The sequence below is a fragment of the Camarhynchus parvulus genome, chromosome 3 (assembly GCF_901933205.1).
Source record: "Camarhynchus parvulus chromosome 3, STF_HiC, whole genome shotgun sequence".
NCBI lineage: Eukaryota > Metazoa > Chordata > Aves > Passeriformes > Thraupidae > Camarhynchus > Camarhynchus parvulus.
This window is the reverse complement of record NC_044573.1, coordinates 66,937,336-66,950,107: the sequence shown is the minus strand read 5'-3', so window position 1 is coordinate 66,950,107 and position 12,772 is coordinate 66,937,336.

Here is a 12,772-nt window from a genome sequence, read left to right as displayed (position 1 = left end):
GACAGACACAAAGCCTGTTTCTGGATTTCCTACATTTCAATTTGTGTGTCAGTATTTGTTTTTAGGAATTGTTTTATGTGTTGTTCACTCGCGTGTGTATGCATGTATGATATATAAATTTTCTTGTAGTTTACACTTCATTACTTGAAAATGCTGCTGTCCTAGGATGTCAGTAATTGTAAAAGGAAATATCCTTGTCAGACAGCACTACCACTCATTTTCTCTCCAAACACTATATGTTCTCTCTTTTAAGGTTTCATGCCGTTTTCTGTTATAAAGCAAGTCACCCCCTTTCTCTGTTCCTCCAGTTGCTAAGCAGCAGCTGTTCTTCCCATTAGCCAGCCAAGTATTTGCATGAAAATAATCACTCTTGAATATATAACTGGTCCTAATCATGCACAGCTAAACAGCTGTACAATCAAAATTTGAGTATTAATAGTATTACTTATCAGCATAACTGATGACTGTCTTTTAAGTCAGAATTTCTCCATAGAGTAAAATCAATAAAGGTTTGCCCTGTTTTTTTTTAAACAAAAGGCATGTCAATTTTTATTTTTGTTTAATGCTTACTGTGTAGCTACTTTAAAAAACTGGTCACAAAATGATATCTGCAGTTCACAAAAAATTATAAATGCAAGTATAAGCAGAAACAGAATCATCTAGTGCTATACATGATGGAGGCCAAGGGAAAATCCACATTTTGCTACTATTTATAGTAGCAGAGTGCAACAAAATTTGGTGATAAGAGTTTAGACTATGACACAAAGGTAAAATTTCCAGCAGTGCATCTTAACTTCAAAACCCACTTAGTCAGCCATGTTTGAGTTCCTATTGATTTCAAGGATGTTCAGTATTTATGAGGTCTGTGATCTGGAATCTTGGAGTGCTCTCTCAGTCAGGGGATTTATCCGAGCTGTTATTTCAAAATGAGAGCTGAGTGTGGCTCATATTCTGGGGTGCTGTTTTTGCAGGTGAGAGAAACACAGTTTCTGCAGGGAGAAAACCTGGACACATGGATAAAGAGTTATATGTGGTCCATCCAGTGGGTATCCCAACCTAGACTGTCAGACTTGTCTGCATTACACAGGAAGGTTATTTCCCAGTGTGGCCCCACTGACTGAGTGAATGAAGAAGATCACACTGAAATAAATACGTGGTGCTACGCTGTATAGTTCTGGCCTGCCAAATATGTCCTTGCTTTGTCATGTGTGACAGTCCATAGTCTTGTTAGACTCTAAGGCTCCTTCCACACCCAGGGCAAGAGGTCCTCACGTGAGATTTCTGAAAGCCTTGCTTATACTTCCAGGTAGTTAAGCCCACTAAAGCCAGAATTTTAAGCAATACCACGCATGTGCATCAGACCAGCTGAAAGACAATTACTCTCTGGATGTTATCAGATAAAAATCTAAAGGCAGTATGTGAACAGCAAGGAATTGAGCAACCTGTGCATACCAAACTGCCTCAAAGTGGCTATCTGGCTGCTGAAATAATTAGTAGGGGTAACAGTGTTTTGGAAAGAATGCTTAAGATCCTAATCAATGACGTGTATTTGTTTGTTTGTCTGTTTTAATTCTCATTTACTAGCTACAGGCTAGGCAGTAGGCCCTGAAGTGTAGTCAGTGGCATTACCGCCAGTGTCTTGTCACTAGAAACCTGATGGGAAAATGAAACTAGGTCTCAATTATGAAAATATTAGAAGTATCAAAAAAGTCTTTTAGCAAAGACTCTTAATAAACCTCTCTGGGCAAGAACAGTGCCACGTGACTGGAAAGTCACAAATGTGCTTGAAGGAGAGCCCATGGACATTGTATGGGACGTAGGAAAAAAATTAGGGTATGCAAAGGCATAGAAGTAAAAAAACAGATATATTATCTTTGGTGTAGTAACATTAGATTCTGTTGGGGTAACTGTGTATTTTTTTAATAAAATAATTATTTGACAAAATCATCAAGGCTGAAAGAGACCTGCAAGATCAGCTAGTCCAACTGTCATCCAAGCACCACCATAATCAGATTTAATCTGTGCTTCATATAAAGATTCAGTATAGTGTCATATGAGAAAAGAAGGAAGATGCATAACATAAAGAATTGCTGATGAGAAATTCTGATGGATTGTTTTGAGAGAAGGACTATAAAATTGGAAGCTGGCTGCAGGTGGTGTCTGCCCATTTAATGTCTTTAGTGCAGTCCTAGTTAGTTTATAAATAAAAGTTACTAATAACTTGAAATTTGAAGGAGAACAGCATATCAAATAAGATCTAGAACTTTGGAGTTAAGAAAGGAGAAAAAATATTTAAGACAAAGAACACTCTCAATGTAGAATGATTAGATATAAACTAGAAATGAACTTTCCATGAAAGAAGGTTTCTATCCAATGGATGAACGGATTTCTTCTCTCAGTGAAAGCAGCAGGGCAGAGCATTTCAGTCAATTTTAATATGGAGATTGACGAGATTAAGGAAAAGGTTATATAGTGTTTGCTGGTTATTGCACATGACTGCACCTGATTATCTAAATTCTAGAAGGACTGCATGTAGATCCCTGAACATTTCAATAATGGGTTCCTCTAATCAATGCAGACAATTTAGCCATTAGGATAAATGAGTTCTCATCATCATTGTACAAAACACATTGTATACCATGAAGATGGTACAGCTTTCTGTTTCAAAAAACCTGGACAGCAGTGTTAAAGGCATCCCTCCTACAACATGCATTGTATCCTTATGTATATGTTCCTATCTGTAAATGAGTTGTATGTACAAACTCACATATATAATCTTTATATGAAAATGCAAACTACCTTTGACCATTTGCATTTAGCAACTTACATTTCAAACAGTTTTCAATGAAAGTTATGCTTTTCTGCGTTTTTTTTTTAATAATGATTTTTTTTCTAATATTTTCAGGTCTCGCTGTTGCCCTGTATCAGAAGGACCTGCCACCGAATGTGCCTACAGGAAAATGCATAAGTATTCAAGAAAATTATATAAATTGAAATGTAAAAATTAATAAAGAATTACATGTGTAACAATGAAGAATTATGCCACTTTTTGAAAAAATTGAGGAAGTGTAGTTAGTTGAGAAGCAGCACATGCATCATGTAAGTAGAGTGCCAGTAAACACTTAATTGTAAAGATGAGGTTTGCTGACAGATTTCTACATGTCAAGAAGTGATTGAGGTTCCTTTCCATGCTTGGAAAATGACCTATTGTCAAGAGTGAAATAATTATATGATTGTATAAGGAATTCAATTTAGGATAACAAGAACACACATTGTTGGGGAGCAGTTAACAGTATAGCAGTAAGTGACATTCAGCGTTTGCATATATGACAGTGAGAATTTCGTTGATGAAATTTGATTAAGATGAACTGATTAAGTCTTAGATAATTAAGGAATAGTGCTAGAGTTGTTGGCATTGCTGAACCAGCATAATTTTAAAACCTTCTGTCTGTTGCTTTGTACTAATGACTGTAAAAGTTGGGAGTGGACTCAAAAGAGAAAACAGTGTGTAATGGCATATAACATTTGAGCATTAATACTATTTTGAGAAATGATATGTTCAACAGATTTACTAGCAAGTAGTGGAGTATACAAAGAAAATTGGTTGAGCATTTGAATAGCTTTTTTTTTAAAAATCAAAGTAATAGGTTTATTTTTACAAGAGAGCTGCCAATCCGTCCATACTCTGAAATTTCTATTCCGCACAATGCAGCTCAGGTAGATGCTTGTAAGAATTGCTTTTAAACAGGAAAGTGAAACATAATTTTTCATATTCTAGTTCTGATGAATAGCTGAAACATTTAGTTGAAAGTCTCCATTGAGAAATATGTCTGGTGTGAAGACAGTTAGCCCAAATGGTTCAAATAATAAGTAATTAGAAGGATGTCATAATGGAAAATTTTCAAGTGATATAACTGCCAAAAGCCCTATCATTCTTCTATAACTTGTGTAGCCAAATACACATTAGTATGTAGTTATTATTTGAATTTTTGTTGTTTTAAAATGGGAAATGGGTTTCTGTGAATGAATCACAGAAATGGGGCTGGATGGTAAAGAGTGAAAGCCACTTAATTTTAGATGCTGCGTTTTTTTCTGCCATGTAGTCTGACTTATGGGAGGCATTCCTCGTTCATGCATCAGACAAAGTGAAAGAAGCACCAGCGCAATATGTAGATCACAAACAGCCATCTGTTATTCAAAAGGAAAGAGGAGTGTTGCTATAAGAGTAAACCTAAAATGTTTTAAGATTAGCTTAGAGATGGCAGAGCTCCATTAAATATTTTGTCCATCTCTTTTGGTCTCTGTCATATATAAGTGTATACATTATACTGAAGTTTCAGATGCCTTCTATATTTTCTTCTATTAGGACAATTACCTCTAGTTTAGAACTCAGTATATGCTTTCTCTGAGTTCCTAAATAAGTATGTATATATAACCTTTTGTCACCCTCAAATAATTATTTTTCCTTCCTGGGGTTTGTTCCTTTGAAATAATTTTCCTGATCAAACTGAATCTTAAGAAAAAAAGCATTCTTAACTTTTTACTTGCTTAGCTTAAGCTAACTAGAGTAACACTTGTTTAGGCTTGTAACATTTCCTTTTGAGTCTTTCCAGCTCCCAAAGAATTTCTGTTATTTTTATGTGAATTCCATCCAATTCGCATAAATCTTTCTTGTAATATGCCTAGAACACATTTGTGATTTCCAGAGTGGTTGTAAAGCGTGTGGATGAAGCATTTATGTTTTATGTCCAGGCAACCACATGACCTCCATTTGTAGGGCAGAATTAATTACTTGGGAGTATTGATCTTTGGTCCACCATGAGGTTTGAAGGACTCTGTTGGCTGTCCACAAATAAAGTGTTGCACAGTCTGCCTACAGCCGTGTTTAGAGAAACCATTACCTTCCTGCCCCAGGATACACTGCTTCCAAGTATGCAACCCAAATCTCAATTAGTCTCTTTGTTGGTACTCTTACAAATCTATTTGTAGTTTCTGCTTGCTTGTTATCCTTAGATCCTTTACAAATATGATGCCTCTGGGGTATTGCCATCCTACTGAATATATTCCAGAATCTATTCCAGAATATTTCTCTCAGTCTTTTCCATAGCAGTAGCTTGCTTTTTCTTGTATTTAATTTAATTTTATAGTTTTCTGGCTGCATTTTAGCCTCAGTAATTTATGTTGAAGTATCTCAGTGTCCTCAGAGTTGCCCACATTGTAGCCTCTTGGGGATTAATGAAGCTGTCAAATAAAACAAGGCCTCACAATGGTTCATGTGGCACCACAGGTATAGATAAATTACTTCTTTTCCTATATTCCAGTTTTATCTTGAGCCCTGTAATAGTTACTGTTTACTTTAAGCTACAGAATTTTTACACAGTCCTTTGGACCTCCCATTCTGCATTGTAACCTATGCAGCACATCCTAAGAGATTTTTGAGGTTTCATTGGAGTACCATATGCTTTCCAAAAATTGAGTTATGTACTATCTGAAGAGTTGCTTTGGACCCTGTATTTTGTTCTGGCTTTTGGGGGAAGTGGAGGTGTTTGTTTTACTGTAAGGTAAATACTGCCTAGTATTCTGCTGTCCTTTACAGCTAATATTTTCAGGCTTGCTTCATCTGAAATTGTTTAATGCAATTTCAGAGGTAAGGCTCTTATCTAGATGTTTAAAAAACCTGATTTTGTGGCTACTGAAGCCTATTTTCAAAAGTGTTCATTTAGTGAGTGCTTTTTGCTAGTGTTCTTTTTTCCTCAGAACTTTCACTGAAGGGATGATATTATGTTATTTTAATATTGAGATATTATTATTACTATGAGAGTGTGCAGACCCCATCAGCACACAGATCTACCTCTACAATTTGAATTTTGCAAATAAAATTAATTTTCATACCAATGTATTGATGATTTTATGTCTCAAAGCATGAGGGAGGTACCACTGGAAATGCAAAATGGGGTTTATGAAGTAAATCTGCTAATCTAATGCCATGTACTAACTGAAGATAGGACAGATTGAAAGGCAAGACACTGTGATTCTGTTTCCAGATTTTGGGGAGGAAAATCATGTGTGCTGTTTATAAACATACGTAGTCACAATACAGAAATGGGCCATGTTCTTTCTGGGAGCTGTGCACTTAAGTGACTGGGACTGGATTCTGTTATAATATGGTGCATGTTTCCTGCTGTGCCTTGAATAATCTTGCAGCTGTTTTACTTAGCAAATCAGTGACACTTGTTTTTGTCCAAAAGCAGGAACTTGATGACTTGGCTAATAAGATGAAACAACACTGCCCCCAAAATCTGTGAATTAGCAAGTACTATTTCATATTCCAGCCTCTTCACACACTCTACCTCCACCTTCCTTTCCTGGTGCTACTTTGTAAGCTCTTTTGTGGAGACCATATTTTGTCCTGTTTTTCTGAGGACAGGACTGAGGCTTTTGACCTGTTTCATTTTTAATCTCTAATAATTAACTGATGTGCTTGCATTAGGACAGTGGTTTTTTGAAAGAAAAAAAAAGTGAGTGAAATTACTAATGCACAGGGGAAAATAGGAAATTATTATGCCATAAAAATAACTTTAAAAGAGTCTCACATTGTTAAGTGAGGGAAGAGAACCTTCTAAGAAGCGATCACATTCTTCAGCTCTGCTTTGGACACATTCTTTACCTTTAAAAGGAAACAGAAGATAATCAGCCAATAAATCAAGTGTAGTTGCAGGCATGTCTGCAAAGCTGTAGCAACAGTCTGAAATAAGGCATTAGGGCTGGACATTTGAAACAAGAATTGTCAGTGCCAAGGTCTCTCGTGCTTTGAGGAAAATGGGTATGTCTTTAATTAAGCAATACCTTTTCTCCATACCCTGATTTTTTTTTCCTTGATCATTGTCTAAAGATAGCAGCTATGGTGACTATTCTAGGTACACATTAAAAATTAGACTGCATTTTTTGCTGTAATGAATAAGCTTTTAAAAGCATTCTAAGTTTTTTTTTTTAATATCTATTTGTTTGAAGAGGAAATTGGATTTCTTATGAAAAATGTCCACCTTTTCTTAGTTGCTGTTGGAGGAAAAAAAAATGTTTAAAGACCACATGTTTTAGCTGCCACTATTTTTTATGATCAAGCTTTCAATACCACTAATCTGAGTTTCCCCTCTCTTGCTCCAGCCGAGGTTACTAGTCAGTTCCCTAATTTCTTCTTTTTCTTATTGGCACGGAATTGCTTTTTTTTTTTAAAGTACTTCAGAAATTTCTTCTTTTAAACAAAGGAATCTACAGCATCCATGCTTTTCTCGCTTATCCTAAGTAGCTTTAATCTTTTATCACAATTTAAAAGTATTAGCATTTTAAAAATTAAATAGTTCTGTTAAGAAGAAAATTCCACTCAGGTAAAGAGAAAATACAGCAGTAGTTACCAACGGGATAAAGTGCATTACCTGGAAACATAAACAGCTTTATTTCTTGTGTTCTGACAGAAAATGAGATGAATGAGCCTGTTATAGGCACAACTTTTCAGTAAATACTCTATTGTTGTTAGCATAATATATATGTTCCTAAGAACCCAAAACTTTTTAAGGTTATTTTAGTTTAATCATTTATGAAATTATAACACTGCTACTTCCAAGGTTTAAAAATTCCAAATTATTTGGTATGAACTTTAGCATTAGAGTAGAATTCACAATTTCCTCCTTTGGATCCTTTTTAATGTTACTTAGCATATATTGCAGCTATAGTGGGAAATGAAAAGGGCTGCTGAAACCCACTGCATCACCCTGCCTTCCACTGCTGTCCCTGACCACTGTGAGAGTGCTGCTTTGGATGGCTCTTGCTCTTATGGTCCTAAACTGCCCCACAGCATGCTGGCCAGCTGACAAGCAGGCTGGTATTCAGGTTTGTTCCTTGGGGGCTTCTTACTAAATCAGATTTTTAAAATGTGCCAATTTGCCAAATTCAGAAAAAGACCTTTAGGGTTATTCTGTTTCATTGATTGATTTCTTTTCCATGTGCTTCAAATAGAACCACAGAATGTTTTGGCTTGGAAGGGACCACAGACATCATCTAATTCCAAACCCTCAGCCAAGGGCAGGGACACCTTCCACTAGACCAGCATGCTCAAACACCCATCCAGCCTGGCCTTGAAATGCATTAATAACTCTTCATAAAATCCAAATAAATGAGTAATAAGGGCCCCTGCCTAAAGGTCCTTTGTCCCTGCACTCAGTGCTGTGAATGTAAGGTATCTAATTATTGTCCAATGAAAAAAATATCAACAAGCCTAGGAATTTGAAATTTCCTTACTCTTTTTGTCCTCTAAGTCTTCCAGTCATCAGCAATGATTGGCAAAATCCCAAACTGGAGGTAAGAGATGCTTTACATGCAACTACCTGCTGATTGAAGGATTCTCCTCAGAGTGTGCCAGGACTGTGAGACAGGAGAGGTTGGCATGATGTCCTTCAAATGGAAAGCCTAGAATCCGGTCTGCTGTTGCCTCTTCAGCTGCTGTTGTATAATGCACTGTCCTAACCACTCTGCTGCTACATAAAAGCATGCAACAAAGGTATACATCCCAAAGGAGGGGGAGATAGCCTCTGCCAAAGATTTAGTTCTAGAAAAGCTTATGTAGCAGGTGCAAATTTGTGCCTGAAGACTGACCTAAAGTTTGCCAAGGAGAGAGACAGACTGAACAGCAATAAATGTCCTGTGACCTGTTGTTTGGGCTACTGTAAATCTGTCTGTGGTTCAAGCTTTTAAGAAGACAGGAGTTGTGGTGCATTGCTGTCAGCAGGTACTGCTGTTGGAGGACTAAACTCTCTGCGTTCCATACATTCACCCATCTCATTGGGCAGGCACTGTGGCACCAAGTGGGAATAGCCAGGTTCTGCAACCATTTGGGATGGCTGCACGAAGGACAGAGTTCTAAAGAGTTAGGTCAGTAGGTTTAATATCTAATTAGGCCTCTAATCCTACAAACCAGTCACAGTTTTGCATTATTGTATGTTCATTGTGTCTTAAATGGAACTACTTATTTGAGTGCAGTTATGGGTGTAAATGCATGAAGGATTGGGTCTGGGCAATCACATTTTGGCTCATTATTTGTAGCACTGCTGCAAATTGGGTATCTCTGATGTTATCCCTTCCCCAGACAGCGTGAAAGGGTATCTGAAACTGAATATGTTCCTGTGAAATGGCTTGCTCTCCATTACTGTACCTGTCCAAACCAAACACTTACACAAAGACACATCATAGAAAGCATTTCAGCTGCTAAGAGAGTCATAAGGCATAGATTTTCAATGCAAAAGGTCATGAGGCTGCAGTTTCACTGGGTAATGTGCTGCATTTGCATAGACACATATTCATACAGTTAATGGTAGTGCAGAATGCCTTAATGATTTTCATTTGCATCAAGCTGTTCTCACTTCTTAGGGACATAATGGATAAATACAAGAGGCCTTTTGTTTGCTCTTCATAAAAGTTACCAGTGATTAAGTGGTGCTGAGGGAACAGACTCATGCTCTCATTTGAAAAAGAAAACCAAAACCAACAACAAAACTACCCATCAAAGCTGACTTCAAAGTGACCTACTTAATTTTGATTTAAAATGGCACTTGAGTAATTTATTTTAATGCTATGCAGATTTCCTAATTCAAAACAGAGAAATGGTCACTCTTAACTGAAAATGCAGAAATAGTTACTACATCAGTTGCAAAATACTCATAATTTGTTAGGGTACTCTTTATAGTGTTGAATTACAAACAAAGCTATATACACTTAGATCAGGTTTTCTTCCAAATGGATGCAGCAGTCACGTTTTTTATGAAAAAATATGTCCAGAATAGTTGTGAGTAATTTGATACTCTTTGCACTATGCTGTGGTGTTTCATAAGAAAATCCATGCCAGAGGCTTGCTTGAGAAAATCTTGTAATGATTTCATAGAGGGTTTCCCTGTGAAAAACTTCTCCACACCCTTCTGGAATATAAAGGTGTACAGACTTTCACGCTTGTCCTGGACCCCTGCAACTCAGTATCATCTTCTGGGGCTCCTCTGTTATGCACAGCCCTTGAAAAGGGCTTAAAAGAAGTTATCCTAGTCTCTGGCTGTGTTAGGTTTTTAGGCATTTTCTGAAGGATTCAGTTGCAGTTCAGTCTCTCAGTATCATCTTGAAAAAAAATGAGTGGCTTTTTGAGAAGAAAACTCTGTTCTTAAATACCTTTTTTCTCAGAATAGTCATGCTTAAATCTTTGTTCCTAATTTTTAGGCACACAGATTGTGATTTCATCACCCCAGTTTGCACATTGGTGTCTTGGTATGAGTATTTTTAAATTATATTTGTCCAAATGTGCTAGAGTTTCACTTTTATGTGTTACATTGAGAAGATCAGCCAAGACATTCCACATCCCAAATACCCAAATTTCAGTAATCTCCACTCAGGGTGCAAGGGTGCAATGTTTCTGAGAGCTGCTAGAATGAGCAGGCTTTCAAGTACTTGGGTCTTTTCAGTTAATGACTTCCAGTTCTTTCAGTTTCTATCCCTCTGCATTCCAGATAGTGATCTAGAGTACTTTTTGTGGCATTCCAAGCCTGTCATTTAAATCAAGATATGGAATTTGACTTCATGTATTTGGAATATTCTCTGTTTTCACAGAATCAGTAAGATATTTGGGGAACACAGAATATGCAAGTGCAGACTTGCTGAATACATAATTTTTATGGCCCTTCTGTTTTGTATTGGCTTTGTAATTTGTCCAGTTTTTGACTAAGAGGTAATTAAATTTACAGTGAGAATATATCAGTCCCTCCTTCTCTTCATTGATTTTAATTCTTTACTCCTCCAGTTAATTTTCTTTTAAATCTGCCTTTGTGTTCTCAGTGTGCCATGAAAGGACTAGTCACAGGGCAGTCCCGAATGCAGGGGCAATTGCGGGAGATTTCTGTCTGCAGTCAATCGCCCCACTATAGGAGGAGTGCTGGATATCCTTACATGTACAATAAAACTGGCTGAATTCCGTGACCACTGCCTGGCCAGCATAATGATTCCTTAGCAATTTATGGCAGCTTTGGAGAGAAAGGATTCAGGATTACATTCAAGAGGTCTGTGCATGCAAGGATATAAGTATGTACCTTGTGTTAGGAATAAAAGACCTGTTTGGAGTGATGTGTAATTTCAGTGTATGGTAAGATGCAGTGTCTTCTCACATGAAAATAAGACCCATTATTAACTTTGTATTTCAGTACGTGTCGATAAAAATGCATTTTACATGTATTATCCATGTAGATTTTTTTCATTTTGTGTGTTTATAGCCTCATAGTGGTCTCAATCATCTTAATCTTGGGTTTCAGTCATGCGCTTGCATGCAACAAATGGAACTATAGCTCACAAAGTATAAATGATCGAGGAAATATTCCAGAAGCAAATCCTAGAAGTGAAGGTGAAGCATTTTAGCTGATGCTGACAGAATTGCAGAAATTCCTTGCTGTAATGGGAAAACTTTGTTCAAAACCAGGAATGTTCTTATGGTTTTAATTGAGTGGCAGAAAATTACTTCTGTGTGGTCATCCCTGCTAAGAGATTCTTTAAAACCAACATTTTCCATTTTTCCTTGTTTATTTCTTTTTTGGCTAGTAGTTGCCTTCCTGAATTGGATTTATAAACTATGAATCTAAGGAGGATAAAATGCTTTTTGAAGAATTTGATCCAGATGTCTATTACTGTTTCAATAGATATATTTAGGGCAGAAGTATTTAGGGCAAATAAGGTTTTTGGGGAATTCGGGGGTTTGTTTGGTTTTGGTTATTTGGGTTTGTTGGGATATTTTGGTTGGTGTTTTTTGTTTGTTTTGGTTTGGGGGCTTTGTTGGTCTGTTTTGGTTTTTTCTTTTTTTTTTTTTTTTAATCCCAGTTAACTTAGAAGCAGCCAAATTCTTGCTGTGTAAAACTTCAGGAAAGTCTATAGTATTTCAGCAGGGATTCATGTGGCCCTTGGGTTTTTGGACTGTATCGTGTTGCAAGCTCCTAAAATAAGACTGTTTGGAAAGCTGCAGGCTTCCCATCTCTTTGTCTGGAAAAGTTATAAAATGGAATAGGCAGGCTTTTCACTGAGCTGCTGAGAATGCAGTTCTGGCTATGCAATCAGGACTAAATAAGGAGCAAGATCTGCACTAAAAATAGAAACAGAGGCTGATCCAACTGCATGAGTTACAATCCTCACACAGCAAAGGACTGGTAGGTTCAGCTGAGGACACACAGTTACAGAGAATCAAATAAACTTTATCCTGCCCCTAAAAAACCACCATACCCTAGCTGCTATAACCAGATTTTTACCATTCAGCAGAACTGTTAATCATGCCTGCAAATTATTTAAGATGTTTTTTCAAATGTAGATCTTTTGTTATTATTGTTTTATTAGAGAGAGGATTATATCTGTGACAGTAAGAGAGAAATGTGGGTTGGGTTTATGTAACTGTTTGAGGAGCATGGTAGAAAATGACACAGAGAGATTTACTACACTTTTCCTCTTAGCTGGGTAAATATGTTCTTATCAGTGCTTTGTGCCTTAAGCTAACGTGTCCACTGACATGATGTGACTCCAGCTGGGCACACAGAGCTGATTTGGGTATCTGGCCAGGCCTGGGCTCTTGTCAGAGCCTGTGCAGTTCACAGTGTGTGCTTTGAGGGAAGTTATTCTGCTTTCAAGAACAAAGTACAGAGCTGTGTAGTTAATTTGTGTATCCTCCCCTCCTCTTTGTTGGTAAAGTAGTTCAGAACATATTCATCTT